Here is a 14,635-nt window from a genome sequence, read left to right on the forward strand (position 1 = left end):
TCCAGGCCCTATTTCAAAAAAGAATACATTAAGAAAACCTTGGAAGTGTTCTAACACCCAATTTCTGGATTCATTCGTCTGCATAATAATGGCTTGCTTCCAACAGGCTAAGCTTTTAACTAGGATAGTATTACAACTGTCAGGGGCATATTAGAACTGGGACTGTGGAAGGAACATTTTCATTAGAGAGTTTGGAGCAGGAAGAGGAATTCAAGGGAGATCAACAAAGGAGGCTTAGAAAAGTTGGCAACAGATGATTGTGGTATCTAAAACTGAAACTCCAGGAAAGAAGTGCATTTTGGAAAGTGCTGGGGAGGAGAGACTAGCAGGAGACAGTAAGCACAAAACAAACACTGGGTCTGAGGAGAGGGGCTTCCTGATGACTTAGAGAGGGGTAGATTCTAAGACATGGTGCAGACCACAGTCAATTTCATGTGGGAATGATGGCACTTGACTGGACACATCAAGAGGTTAGACACGTGCTCCAAGGCAGATAAGTTATTTGTGGCAGAGAACAGAACACGTGTTGGGGGAGCAAAGAGAAAACACGCACCACAGAAAATGCCGCCAGCTCAGTGAGGCTCACGGTGGGAAACGAAATGGAAGAGATTTGAAGAATGAGCAAAGGAACTTGGAGACTGTACCCGGGACCAGTGATGACTTCAGATTTGTTGATTCTTTTTTCCTTTTTAGTAGGGGAATATATGGCATGTTCTACATATAGAAATATAAATAGTCTTTCAACTAGCTCTCTAGCTGGTTACAAGGGTCACACGAAACGATCTATGGAAAACAGAACCTAGTCATCACACCTAAAGCTGAATCATGCTAGCTAAGGATATAGAAACACCTTGTATCATCCATTAGTCATTAGGGAAAGGATGATAGAGCCAGACATTCCCAAAGTAGACTTTAATGTTGCCCTCTACTGGCAAGAAGACTATCCTCAAGTCGGAGTAGGACCCATGCAAATAATTTGCCACCATGATGCTTTCTGAACAAGGATCACTGACGTTACTTAAAACTGTTCAGTGTGATGAAGTATACAAATATATGTTATGTTCTTCAGGAAAGTATCTAATTAAAAATTAAAAGATACATAAATAAGGTTAAGGAGCAGAATAAGGGTGGTGGGGTTTCCAAATGTAAATTACCTTCAGAGAGGGGCAGTTACTTTGCATTAAAGCTGCGAATTTACAAAACTGCATGCAACTGGTAAATACTGATGCCTTGTTATCAATTGGGTGTAGGTCTACTTACCATTGATCCACTATGTGCCCACCCCGGGGTAGACACATGCATAGATTTTTAGAAAAGCTTCACTACAACCTGAAGTGTCAACTCTGTTTCATTCTCCTTTGAACTACCTGGGACTAAAACTCTAAGATAATAAAGCACTCACTCCCCTAATCAGATAGGCAGTTGAAGAGACAAAATTCAGCACCAGCTCCCTCTGACATGTTAGAATAGTATCTAGGAATTCAGAACTGAGCTCTGTAAGGAAACTTGTTGGCCCAGAAATGGCACACATCCCTGTTGGTATCAACATTGTGTAAATTTATTAATGGGACAAATAATTATGGGAAAGTGCAAAGCGCTGTGTCTGATGAGGAAGCGCCTGTGTGTACATGCACGGTGCGAATACAGTTGAAATCAGTGGAAGATTCCAAGCATATCCCTTATCCTTTCCCAATCTCATTTTTTTTTTAAACTTGTAAGGATGGAAAGAAATACATCAGGAATACGTAATTGGAGGCAACAGGGTTAAATAAATGCTCAAACGTCTATAAAGGAAGTTCAGTAATGCAAATAAATATGACTCATCACATCAGCACAAATTTATATAAGCTCATGACCAAGGCTTATCAAAACTACCTATAATGGCTCTAACAGCTCCGTAATTCTGATTCTGAAAAGTGGGTGGGTCCTTTCCAGATTCCCCAGTTGCAGCTATAAGTTACCACACAGATAAATTTACGTCCAATTAATCAAGACGCAGACATAAGCACAGAGTTGTGATCCAATGAGTTTACTAAATATTGCAGGTATGCCATGTATTTGTGTGATGGTGTGATGCCGTTACAGTTCAGGCTGTAAGGTTTGCTATGCACCATCATGCTGAAAACACGGGGAAATGGATGATAAGATCGAGTTCTAGGAATGTATTCTAAGTAATATTTGAAAATACCGATCTTTCTTTCCGTGCGCATTATTTCGTACAGGGTTCTGTCACTGAGTGCTTTTTTCCTGGCTTTTCCCCCAGTTTAGAATTTAATTCCTTTTCGCCCCTCCCACTCGGAGCTTGCAGATTGCCTCAGAAGGCCGAAGCCGGCTGCTCAACCTCAGGGAAAGCCGGCTGGCTACACGCAAGCTATATATAGCTCCACCTCGGCAGGGCACACACGGGCTCACGTACAGATGCCCATGCTGGATTTGGCACGAGAAAGGGAGAGCGAAATGGTTGCACCTCTCGCTTCTTTCCCACCATTCCGATTTTTCAGGAATTTTCCCAGCAGGGTGTCTGATGCAGTATCTGATTTCTCTGCAATTCTCCCGACTGCTACCAGCAATCCGACTCCAGCAGGAATCGGCACTGGGCCAGCACCTAGTGCCCAGATGCGGTCACCCAGGGAGGCTGCCTTGGAGTCCGTCCTGACAGTCACTTCACTAGATGCGGAGGTGATTCCCAGTAGGAAACGGCAAGGCGGGAGGGATGCTGCCTGTTCCCTCCGGGGTCTGCAGCACCTCTTGGCCGAGGAGGGACAGTGGCCGGTCCACAGACTCGATTTATGGGAAAATGCCCAACGAGTTACACAGATCCTCCCCACCCCCAGGCCCCTAGGGAGCCAGTTCTCAGCCTGGTAAGGTACAAGTCCCTTTCCCGCTGACCGCAAGCATGCCGGGCCAGGGATGCGCTGGAGGGGAGCCTGCAGGTGGGGAGGGGCCAGGCGCGGGGAGGTGACCTGCGGCTGGGCTGCTGGCTGGTCTGCACCCCAACCCGAGGCGGCGCCCCAGCCCCCAGCCGAGGCCGCACAGCATCCCCTGGGCGAGTCCCCATAGGCAGCCACAGACACCTGGCGTGCAAAGTTGCCTGGCCGGGGCCAGGTCCCCTCTCGCCGCCCTCCCCGCATCATCCGGTCCAGCATCCTGCACCCCTGCTTCGCAGCACCCCAACAACCTCCTCCTCGACTTGCTATCTGAGTCATCCGCAGCGACCGTGGGAGCCCGGGCTAAGCAGGGCGGGGCAGGGGAAGGGGAAGGGCGGCCGAGGCTAGGAAGCACGCCTTCCCCGCTCCGGAGGGCTAGCCTGTCCTACCTGCAACCTGCTCCTCTCCGGCGCCGCACCGCCCGGACAACTACGGGTTTCCTGCTCCAGCCGCCGGCACCCGGGAGCGCATCTCCCGCCGCGCCCCTCCTCGCCTCGCCCGAGCCCACCCTAGCTACTTGACAGCAGATGCCGGCCTCGGAGCGCGGTTATTGGGGCCTCGGGGAGAGTGGGGCGGGGACCTGAGAGCAACCTGCACCTCTGATTGGACAGGAGAGCTGTCACTCTCACCTCCAGACCAAGGCTGCTGCGGACTCCCAGGATGATGAGCCCAACGGCAGAGGGTCTTTGCAGCCCCTGGTCCCCCAGTTCCTCCCACTTCTGGTGAGGGGCCCCTAAAGCCAGGAAAACCGAGGTGAGGACCTGGTATTGCAACCCCCACAAGAGGGAGGGAGCGGCCTGAGCAGCCAGACCCCGGGGCCTTCCAGAAGGGACCATCTGCTCCTGGAGATTTGACCAGCGACCTGAGGAGCAGGACTTCAGTGGGGAAGCAAAAAGCAAAACGTATAAGAGAACCCAAGGAAGCGAGGGCTCTGTGTCTCCCCAGTTCCCATCATCATCTAAATGCATCACAGAAATCTTATAGCAAAATGGTGGAACTCCTCATTCTCTTTCGCCAAAAACCTCCCACGTAAACCAGTAAGTCCAGTATTTTAAACGGGAAGATGCTTCAAAATAAAATTTCGCTGGGCGTGGTGGCGCACACCTTTAATCCCAGCACTCAGGAGGCAGAGGCAGGAGGATCTCTGTGAGTTCAAGGCCAGCCTGGTCTACATAATGAGTTCCAGGACAGATGGGGCTACAGGGAGACCCTGTCTCAAAAAGACCAAAAAATAAATAAATAAAAAATAAATTTTCATTATTAAGCAAATGAATTAAGGCCAAATACATAAGGCATTTGCGTGGGCAGTTCAATTGGTGGCAAAGTCTTAACTGCCACCTTACTAACAACCAACATTTTATGCTCAAATCCTTGGAGAACATACACCCCCTTCCCAACACCTATGTGATTCCAAACCCACCTTTTTTAAGTGGGCTTGTGTTGATATGTCATCTCTGCCTTCTATCCAGGTAGACTCAGAGAGCTGGGGGACTCCTAAGTGAGAGAGAGAGAGAGAGAGAGAGAGAGAGAGAGAGAGAGTTGGAAATAGAGTGTTCACTTACTATCTAATGAGGAAACAAGATATCCACTTCTTAAAAATAGTTCGATTTTTCTTCCACCTAAACGACATAGCCATCTTAATGAGTGCTGAACATAAAACACAACTTGTCAGAGTTCATGAGAGACCTGGCTCCTGGGCTATGATCGTGAAAGAAGAGGATAATACTACTGAATGCTAAGTGCAGGCAAGCAGTGCTTAGAGTTGTTAATACCATCAGGCCCACCTCATCATAAAGAATTCTCTTCGTAGCACTGTAAGTGGAAAGGGAGCCCAGAGGTAATGTACAAGGAACAGTAGATGTGATTTGTGTCATGGGAACCCTCTTGACACTGTGACAACTGCCAAAGCCTCTTGAGTCATGTTTCTACAGAACATGACCATCAGTCTCGTACCTTCGTCCCCCACAGAGACTCCAGTTATCCCACGGAACCGTGAAACATTCCTGTATTATCCAGTGCCACGTCCTGCTAAGTGTTACAGAACTCAGGAAGGATAAGGCATTGACCTTTTAATGGGTACTCAGAAGATCAGAATATCAGTGAAACAATAGGAAGTGTGTGTAGGGTTTGTTGTTGTTGTTGTTTGTTTGCTTGTTTCTTTATTTGGTCTTTTTGAGACAGGGTCTCCCTGTATCCCCCAGCTGGCCTGGAATTCACTATGTAGACCAGGCTGGCCTTGGTCGTACAGAGATCCACCAGCTTCTGCCTCCTAAGTGCTGGGATTAAAGACATGTGCTCAACAAAATGTGTGTTTTTAATATTAAGATCCTTTAAATTTTTTGACTGATTTTTGATTGATTTATTTTTATTTCACATGTATGAGTACTTTGCTTGCAGGTGTGTAAGTGCACCCATGTGGAGCAAAGCCCAAGAGGCCAAAAGGGGGTGTTGGATTCCCTGGAACTGGAGTTACAGACGGCTGTTAGCCTCCATGTGGGTGCTGGGAACCAAACCCCGATTCTCTGCAACAGTAGCCAGTGCTCGTAACTTCTGAGTCATCTCTTCAGCCCCAATTTTAACATTGTTTGACTGTTCAATAAATCTAACTTATCTGGAGTTCTCGTGAGCTCCAGTACATCCTCGTCCAGATTTCAGCAGGAAAGAAAACAGAGCATCAAAGGAAAACCTGCGCATCCAGGGCAGCACCAGCATTGAGATCAGAAACGAAAAACCTCCACGCTCTTCATTTTCTCCTTCCTTCATTCCGTCCTTCAACAGCTATCAGTACTATGAATACTGTGGTGAGTGAGGCACACAAGCTTTCATGGAGCATTCTTTACTTTCCAGGCATACAATGTTGATCTAATAACCATATGTATGTGCATGCACACAGGAAAAATAGTACTATGAAGATTATTTTTGTCTAATCAGGTGCCTCATACTTTCAAGTAAAACTTTCTCCAGGTTATTGCGTATTGTTCTAGTTTGCTTCCAATTGCTGTGACAAAACACTCTGTCCAATACCAACTTGGGGAGGAAAGGGTTTTTTTTTTGGCTTACATCCCCCAGGTCACAGTTCATCACTGAAGGAGCCCAAGGTAGGAACTCAGGGCAGGAACCTGGAAGCAGGAGCTGGAGCACAGGCCATGGAGGAACTCTGCTTACTGGCTTGCTCACCTGGCCCCATGCTCAGCCTGCTTTCTTGTACAACACAGGGCCACCTGCTCAGGGGTGGCACCACCCACAGTGGGCTGGGCCCTCCCACATCACTCAATAATCAAGAGAATGCCCCCTCAGACATGGCCACACTCCATTCCAATGAAGGCAATTCCCCAATTAAGACTTCCTCTCCCCAGGTGTGTCAAATTGACAACCAAAGCTGTCCAGCACAGTTATCATCTCAGAGAGCAAAACCTGTACATATGTTTCTGAAAGGCCTATATTTCAATTTTTTTTTTGTGGTCTTTTTGAGACAGGGTCTCCCTGTAGCCCCAGCTGTCCTGGAACTCACTATGTAGACCAGGCTGGCCTTGAACTCACAGAGATCTGCCTGCCTCTGCCTCCCGAGTGCTGGGATTAAAGGCGTACACCACCACGCCCAGCTTATATTCCTATTTTTAAAAATATTTTATTTATTATTTTTATGTGTTTGAGTGTATTGCCTGCAAGTATCTAAGTGCACCCATGTGCAATGCTCTTGGAGATCAGAAGAGGGCTTTGGATTTTCCTGGAACTGGAGTTACGGATGGTCGTTGGGCCACCATATGGGTTCTGGGAACTGAACCCAGGCCCTCTGGGTGTTTTGTTACAGTTACAAGATGAGTAACTAATGCAATTGGGCTCCATAGGTGAGTTCTTCCAGTCCCCCAACGCCTCCCATACCTGTGAGCATGCATCCATGTCGGCTGGTCCTGCGCCTTCGACCACAGATGATACAGCATAGAGTTGTTCCCAGGTACCAGCACTTGGACTTCCTAACACCCATGACTGTTCTTTATAAATTACCCTCTCTCAGGTATTCTGCTAACAGCACAAAATGAACTATGATGAAAAGTCTAACATCCACTTCTGTGTCTGCTCCACAGGCAAAAATAGTCATTATTTTGAAGAGCCATTCAGAAGCTAGGATGTGCAGTATCTAAAATGGCTGTTGAAATGAAGGGAAAGAGAATATTAAGGTTGAGGGTGGGAACTAGCTAGTCTCTGACCCCTGACTCTTGATAAATAAGAGAGACTAAAGCCACAATTTAACACTCAATTAGGCATTCTCCCTCCCCATGAGATCTATGAGTTGAATTTGGAGAACACATTGGCTTTGAATAAAGAGTAACATGACTTTTATTTCATTATACATTGATTCCTATTATAGATATGAAACAATAGTAAAAAGAAATCAGTAGGCTATTGCCAAACAATGGCAGCTGTGTAAAAATACTCTTGTAATAACACATGTGGCTTTTTCTGTAGGCCTCCCTTTTGGAGACACAGCAGTCACTGCCAAAACAAAAGGAATTCTATTCTTACAGTTTATCTTCAGAAAAATTGCAGTAGCTCTGGGTGAGAAGCAAGTTTACTACGTTTCCAGCATTCAGCATTTGAAAATTATTTTCTTAGTGTTGTCTCCCTAGCACATCACGCTAACAGCGACTCCGCATGTTGCATATGTGTGTGCCTAGGTATGTGTTGTATGCTCCCTCTGTGTGCATGAGTTCCCAATTAGCTCTGAAAAGCTAGGTCAGTAGACTGATGTGATCGGAGATGCTGCAGGCCAGAGGCACTGCAGTCTGAAGAAGATGCTGCTGGCTGTGTTTAGCACGACTCTTCAAAGCAGTGGGCAGAGCATCTACTGCCTTTCTGTTGAGTGCAGCCTTGAATTTTGATTGAAAAAAAAAATCCCTTTTTCTGCTCTCCACTTCTTTGTCACATCAGGCTATGTTAAGAACTGTTCTCCTGGGAGGCTTCAGAGTGAGGAAAGGGGTGGGTGGAGCAGAGGAGAGAGAAAGGGAATGCATGCTGGGGAAAGCTGTACTGTTGCTGTAGTTTCCTTTCCTCTCCCTGAGAGTTAATCAGTGGTAGGAGGAAATTGGAATGTCTGAAGAAGGAGGGCCAATGCGGTGCAGAAGAATGAGGAGATGGGGAATTCAATAGAGCCAAGAGCAATTTAGCAATGTAATGCCAAGTGAATAGACCGTGGAGATCTGTGGCCCATCAGGGACTTGAGTCATCCAGGGAAAAGACAACACTGTCCCTCTGTTTATTTGGAAGATGTGCAGCTATGCTCCCTACCAGACTGCCACGATGGGGCAACACAGAGAGGGTCCCTTCTTCTCCCCAGGTGACAGAACATAACTGCAAGACTGAACCTGCCTACCTGGCTACTCTTTTCCAGTCCAATTTTTTGATGCCTCAATTCCAGGTCCACCAACTGTGACCTCAACCTTATAAAGCAGCAAACTTAGACGCTGATTGTGCCCTGTTTCATCTCTGTGTAAATGGTATACCTCCATATATTTCATAGATGTGGGGAGATGAAGATACCAATGGAATCATTTTGATGAACTTCAATAGGCTACGTGATTCAGGGAGGAGAAAGGGCTAGAGCTGTTCTGGGAAAGACACCAGATAAAGCCATTGTTCATGGGACAGGGAAAAATATGTTTACTGTTGTGATCCAGACTCCAGCTATAACTAGATGTTGATACAGTTTTGTCTAGTTTTATCTGCACACCTGTTATACTCATTAGCCTCATAATGACACTGCATAAACTGCTGTGCACCAGGCAATTCTGATGTTTTTATGTAATAGGCATATGGGGGGCTGGAGAGATGCTCAGAGACTAAGAGCACTGGCTGCTCTTGCAGAGGACCCGGGTTCAGTTCCCAGAACCCATATGGTGGCCCAACGACCATCCGTAACTCCAGTTCCAGGGGAATCCAACACCCTCTTCTGATCTCCAAGAGCACTGCACATGGTGCACTTAGATACTTGCAGGCAATACACTCAAATACATAAAAATAATGAATAAAATATTTTTAAATAGGAATATAGGCCTTTCAGAAACATATGTACAGGTTTTGCTCTCTGAGATGATAACTGTGCTGGACAGCTTTGGTTGTCAATTTGACACACCTGGGGAGAGGAAATCTTAATTGGGGAATTGCCTTCATTGGAATGGAGTATGGCCATGTCTGTGGGGGTATTCTCTTGATTATTGAGTGATGTGGGAGGGCCCAGCCCACTGTGGGTGGTGCCACCCTGAGCAAGTTGGCCCTGTGTTGTATAAGAAAGCAGACTGAGCATGGGGCCAGGTGAGCAAGCCAGTAAGCAGAGTTCCTCCATGGCCTGTGCTCCAGCTCCTGCCTCCAGGTTCCTGCCCTGAGTTCCTACCTTGGGCAGGAAGGGGCTCACTTTGGCTCACAGTTTAAAGCTGCAGTCCATCATGGTGGCTGTGATGGCTGACCTTAGCCGCCAACTTGACTGGATCTAAATTAATTAAAATTTGAGGAACTTTCTTGATCAGAGCATTTGAAGCTGGAAGACCTGCACTCAACATGAGCCACACCCGGTATTGAAGGACAGGGCAGAAGGGAGGTTTTGCTTTTGCCTGCTTGCCCTCACTCTCCTGATGAGTTCATCTAGCCTATTGCTCTAGTATTCATTTGTTGACATTAGAGCCAACTTTCTCCAGGTTCCAATTCAGACTGAAGGCCAGCAGCTTTCCAGGAACACTTCAGGCCTTCAGGGCCAAATTGGGATTGCTAAGACATCCAGCTTCCTGGACTGACCAACTACAGGAGTCTCATCCTCTCCCATGTGGGGCAGCGGTTGTTGAACTGTCCATAGTCTAGCCTGTAAGACAAACTAATAAAACACCATGGAGTGACACCACCTCCATATAGGGTCAGTCCTTCCCACTCCAATTACTCTAATCTAGATAATTCCTCACAGACCTGCCCTGAAATTTGTTTCCATGATGATTCTACACCCCATCCAGTTGACAATTAAGATGAACCATCACACCACCTCAACAATGCCTGTTCTATTCCTCCAGGGACAGTGTCAAGCCATTCGGGTCCTGCCCCTGTGACACAGTTGCCTCATAAAGGGACTTACTGATGTCAGCGGCATTAGAAGTTAAGTTCCCAAAACCGTAAGCTTTGGGAACACGTTCAGGTCCTAATACTTTTCTCTCAGGAGGAAGGAGAAATCATACTGAATTTCAGTCCCCTATGCCTTAAAACAAAGGGTAGATTATGCAATGATCATGTTTAAAATCAAAGGCCCTGAATGCAGCATCAAAGTCTTTGCAAAAGGTCATTCCCCAAATGTTCAATGCTGCCCATATGGGGCATATATTTATGATCCAGTTTTCACTGGAATCTTTATATTGTTTACTTGGTTTTTTCCTCATTTTCATGGTGTTTAGAAATGTTATTTATCATGTCATATATCAGTTGGATTTGCTACTTTTCTGTAATAGGTATTTGCTTCCTATTTAGTTGATTTCTGCTCTTATCAATTATCACCTTTCTCTTGTTTTACTTACTTTTGATTCAATATTCTTTTCCTGTCCTCTTGAATAGAATACATTGCTGATATTTGGTTTCCTTTTAAAAATAGTTTTCTTTTAAAATATTCATTATTTTTGATTGGTTGAATGACTGTGTGTCTGTGTGTGTGTGCACGCGCAGGTGTGGGTATGTGCACACAAATGCAGTTACCGGTGGAGAATAGACGGGGGCATCAGGAACCCATGGAGCTGGAGTTACAAGCAACATAAGCCACTGGATGTGGGCATTGAGAACTGAACTCTGGTCCTCTGGGACCAGTATGTCCTTTTAACCACTGAGCTCTCTCTCTCCAGCCCCAAAGACTTATTTTTTAATTAAAATTTATTTTTATCTCTGAGTCTATGTCTGTGAATGTCTGCAGAGGCTAGATGAGGATCCTGAATCACCAGAGCTGGAGTTTCAGACAGTTGTGAGTCAATTAGCCTGGGAGCTAGGACTCAAACTGGAAGACCAGCAAGTGCCCTTAACTACTGAGCCCCTCACTAGTGTTTTAATATATCTAATAAGATTTAATATGTATTATTATTATTATTATTAAGTTCAAATTTTTGTCTGTTAATTTGAGACACAGTCTCCCTGTAGCCCAGCTGGCTTCAAACTTGCTGTGTAAACCAGGCTGGCATCAGTCTCCCAGAAATCCACTAGCTTCTGCCTCCAAGTGATGCGATCAAAGGGGTGAGTACATCACCCAACCTGGCCTTCAAGTATTTCTCTCTTTTTGAGTTTTGCTGTAGGTTGTTTTGTGTTTCTGTCCTTGTTTTGTAGTGCTTGGGATTGAATCTGGAGTGCTAGGCAAACTACACTACTAAACTACATCCTGAACCCTGTTTTGTTTTGCTTTGTTTTTCTTGACCCAAAGACAATTCAAATTTACATAATTATATATATTTATTTAATGTATTTCTATTTGTATTTCACTGTAGAATGTAATGCCTTTTGTCAGGAAAAAAATTCTCTAAAAATGTTTCAAGCCTTTGAAAACTGTTGAGGTTTTGACTGTAACCAAAATTTCACCTTTTATAATTGTCCTCAAAACTCTTAAAAAATGTGGAAGATCAGCTTCCAGTGGAAGGGAGTGTCGACTCCTACAGAGTCTGTATATAGCAAAGCTATAAACTGTGGAAAAAAGAGGAAAAAAAAAAGACTCCCGGGACCTGGAGAAACATCAAAAGCAGGCAGAGCCGGTTGCACACCTTTAATCCCAGCACTCGCCAGAGGCAGAGGCAGTTCGAGCTCTGTGGAATCCAGGCCAGCCTGGTCTACATAGCAAGTCTGAGGCTAGCTGGGGCTACCAGACCTTGTCTCAAAAATACCTACAGTACAGTTTTGAACAGTTTGGGGTCTTTAAGACAGGGCCCAGGAGGATCCAAATAGGGTGGTTAAATCTCAGCCCACAGCAGCAGTTACAAGACACGCTCACTGAGGTCAGAAGAAACAGAACAGAATTCTACACGAGGATAGAATATTCCAGAGCAGAGGATTCAGAAAGTCCTTGGTTCAGAATACAAACTATTCAAATATTAAACTAACCACCTACATAAAGGCACTCTCCAGGCAGCTCAGTTGGAACCAGGAGAACTGCAGCAGGCTAAATAAAGGCCTCCTAAACCCTGGGACCGTCATGACAAGGTCCACGCAGGTGTGATTAATTGAAGGCTGTTGGGATGGAAGGTTATCATGGACAATAGCAAGGACTCCTGTAAGAGGGAGGATTTGTTACACAGAGCAGATGGCCGTGTGGAGACGCAGCAGGGCAGATCTGAGATGCTGGCCTGGAAGACGGAAGTGTGCAGCCATAGGCCAGGGTCCCAGCCAGGGGCGGGAGGAGGAAACGAGGCAGGGTAGCTCCTCAGAGCTGCCCAACAAGACAGCCTGCTCACAGCTTCCCCTTCGCCCAGCAGTACAGATTTGGACTGTTGGCTTTCCAGAGCTGTGTGAGAGTAGATTGTTGTTGTAAAACATTTGTTACTTCAGATTATGAGACTGACGCTACCTACTGTGCTAACAAGACACCTAACATTTGTTATTTCAAATGAGAAAATCATTATTGCTCATTGTTATAGTAATTTGTTAGTGGAACCCTAAGTAGCCAGTCCCAGATTTAGTAGAGTTCGGCTGTCGGGAAAGCTTTTGGGAGCTTGAGTCTTAACAAGTTTACTTGCTAAAAACATAAAATAAAACCTATTAGTATTCTTCAGTGAGAACACAGAACAATCCAGACTGCACCAGCACCATGTCCGGCGTGTGATTTAAAAGGCTAGATTAACATCTTTGATCCCACCTCAACGACCTAAAATACGCAAACTAAACAAGGAAAAGCAAAGAGGATGTGATTCACACTTGAAAGGTCAGGTGTAATAGGCAGGTTTTTTTAAAGTATTCTCATCACTACGCCTAAGGGCCGAAAGGAACACATGTATATTAAGAATATTTTTGCCAGGAGATTTTCTGCAGACAAATCATCTTAGAGTCTGCTTCCTAGGTAATCCAACATAATGTGTTAAATCATGAGTGTTTATTATAGAAAGCATATAAAAAATATTTGGAAACAGGTCTTCTCAATTTGGAAAATCATTGTTTGATATCAGATTTCTAGGTTTTTATAAGTTTGTAAATGTTCCTTGAGTTTTCATATGGAAATCTGACTTGCTGTAAGTAGGGCCAAGATTATTTTTTAATTTAAAATTTATTTATTTTCATTACATGTGTGTTTTGCCTGCATATATGTAGTTGCACTTGTGTCATGAAATGCCCACAGAGGCCAGAAGAAGGTGTTAGATCCCCTGGAACCAGAGCTGCAGATGGTTGTTGCCTGCCATGTAGCTGCTGGGAACTGAACCCAGGTCTTCTGCAAGAGCAACCAGTGCCTTTAACCCCTGAGCCGTGTCTCCACACCCTCGCCAACATTATTTCTTCATCACCCTCTCCTGTCTCTTCCTTTAGTAATTATGACACATTCGTTATGTTTTCAATAGCCATTTCTCTACACATTTCCCTCATTATAAAGATACATTGGATTCTTTCTCATAGAAAATTACTATGAACCAGGGGCTGGAGAGCTGGCTCAGTGGTTCAGAGCACTGACTGACTGCTCTTACAGGGGACCCAGGTTGGATTCCCAGGACCCACAACCGTCATTAACTCCAGTTCCAAGGGATCCAACACCCTCTCCTGACCTCTATGGGTATTGAACGACTTGGGTGCACTAACACACATGCAGGCAATATACTCATACACATAAAATAAAAATAATAAATACAAATTTTTTCAAAAAATAATTTACTTAGTCGGTGTTTCTGTGGAAAGAGACCCAGAGAGTGCAGTTTTCACTGGAGCCTTTACATCACTTTACAGTTTTCTTCTCTTCTTGCTCCTCTCAGAACTCGAAGCTCCTTCCTCAAGCTTAGTTTCTCTGCTGCTTCTATAAATAGTATGTGCCTAGATTTTGACCCTCAACACTTGGTCATTTCTCCTCTGTGGCACTCTAAATGTGTCTAGTCTAAACTCCTCCTCTAAGATAATTTTCTGAATACAACTGTGCACCTGCCCTTGCACAGTGCTGCACTGAACACTCACCCATCTCCCTGGTAAGCATCTCTTCTCAGCTGATCCACAACCATATAAAATTCATAAAATGTATAGCCACTTTTGAAAGGGATGTATCTTTGCTCTGGAAATTGCTATTTAATATGTTAAAGCTGTAATGAAATGCTTCTAAAAAATAAAATAAATAAATAAATAAATAAATAAAATGTCCAAAACTAAATAACTTACCTTGGTTACCAGTTACAAAGAGAATTAGGAAAACGTCCCCTCAACAGATCTTGGAGAGGAAAAGGAGGCAGAGATGACCCTGAGTTGGCCTCATAACAGAATTATCAATACCCAGGAAATGGGGTGCAAGATAATGACCCCAGTTAAAAAAATATATGGCATCAATTACATTTATCGCATGTATATATGTGTGCAGGTGTGCCGTGGCACACATGTGGAGGTTAGAGTGCAGTTTCTGGGAGTCAGTTTGCTCCTTCTACCGTCTGAGTTCTGGAGATGGAACTGGGGTTATTAGGTCAGCATTACCAGCCCAAATACGTAGTGTAAAAATCAAGGCATACAGACCTGCCGACCAAATTACA

The 14,635-nt window shown here is 44.9% G+C and overlaps 1 protein-coding gene across 1 annotated transcript in view; it reads right to left on the reverse strand.

The window, feature by feature from the left end:
• Cntn1 (contactin 1) overlaps window positions 1–3,461 on the reverse strand; it is a 367,258-nt gene extending 363,797 nt beyond the window's left edge. Inside the window, exon 1 of the mRNA XM_008835443.2 lies at window positions 3,317–3,461. The gene's annotated coding sequence lies outside the window, so the exon portion shown is untranslated. The remainder of the gene's footprint in view (window positions 1–3,316) is intronic.
• Window positions 3,462–14,635: the final 11,174 nt, after the last annotated feature.

The sequence above is a fragment of the Nannospalax galili genome, unplaced genomic scaffold, assembly GCF_000622305.1.
Source record: "Nannospalax galili isolate Female #2095 unplaced genomic scaffold, S.galili_v1.0 scaffold357, whole genome shotgun sequence".
NCBI classification, from domain to species: domain Eukaryota; kingdom Metazoa; phylum Chordata; class Mammalia; order Rodentia; family Spalacidae; genus Nannospalax; species Nannospalax galili.